Here is a 1322-nt window from a genome sequence, read left to right on the forward strand (position 1 = left end):
ATTGAACTTTCTAAGCCACCTAGAGTAACACCTGGGTGGATCAGTTTTCAGCGAAGCCGTAGACAGGCCTGTATAAGGGCCCACAGGAGCCCCGGAGGTGTGGTGTGACGCGTTGGGCTGCTCCCCAAAAGGTCAGCAGCTGGAAGCCCTCAGCGGCTCTGCGGGAGAGAGGGACGGCCGGCCGCAGCGCCCACAGGCGCCGGTCCATCCTGTCCTACGGGGTGCTATGAGTCAGCATCAACGTGGTGACAGCAAGTTTGATTTTGGAGTTTCCTGAGGCGGAACAATGACTCCGATAAGGCACACATCCCTTCGATTAACCAGCCATTTGAGACCCAAAGGGCCGCATTGACCCAAGGACAGAGTTCAGAAGGGATTGGAGAGACAGGAGTGGAGACAAGGAACCCGAGGGGAAAGTAGGGTAGGTGATATTACATTGAGGGCAGTGAATAAGATGAACTGAAAGGTATATGAATTATTAATGTACATTTGATGATCTGCTCTGCAAACCTTCACTCAAATCACAATGAAAAGTTTCTTAAAAATCTCACTCTTGACAGAGTGATAGCAATGCCATTGTTTTAAAGCTGCCGCGCGCATGTGTTTAGATTTTCTGTGATGTATCTGCAAAAATCTTTCCTGCAGTTAACTTGGCCAAGTCCTAATATGTAAAACAAACTGATGACATCAAACAAGCTTTTGGATTTCTCCTAGTGTCAAAATCCTACTGGAAAATTTTTATTAAAAAGAATCCTATACCAGACTACATAACTATAAACAGATTTAAAACAAAACAAAACACACACACAGAAAGGTATTGCTTGGGATACAAGTACAAAGTAAGCAAGAATTGGAGAGGGAAGTGTTGATGATGCCAAATTTCCGACTCGGAAAGTTCAGAGTTCTATTCTTTGTGTTTTCCCCCCTTTCTTTTGCTGTGGAATATTTCAGACATTTATCATTTCAACCATGTGCTTGTTACAGTGTCGGTCAGAGCTGCCATAGAATCAGTTACCACAGAACAGAGACTCTCTCGCGAGTCTGAGTTTAGACAGCCACATCATCGACCTTTCCCCTTCGCTGTGAACTTCACTCCTAATCATGGGCCCAAAGTATGTGAGAAAAAGTATCATATTCTCACGTCTAAGTATCATTCTGTTGTAGTATTAAATAAAAAATAATGACGCTGGGGGGAGGGGGAGGTGCCAGCCCCACCCGGTACTAGAACTCACTGGTTCAGTAATACTACCTCTGGGTTCAGTAATGCACAATTGTACGGTTGAGATATATAAGCATTATATTAAAGTCATCGAGAGCATGAG

Source organism: Echinops telfairi, unplaced genomic scaffold (genome assembly GCF_000313985.2).
Source record: "Echinops telfairi isolate 266 unplaced genomic scaffold, ASM31398v2 ScPeMD7_7421;HRSCAF=8459, whole genome shotgun sequence".
NCBI classification, from domain to species: Eukaryota; Metazoa; Chordata; class Mammalia; order Afrosoricida; family Tenrecidae; genus Echinops; species Echinops telfairi.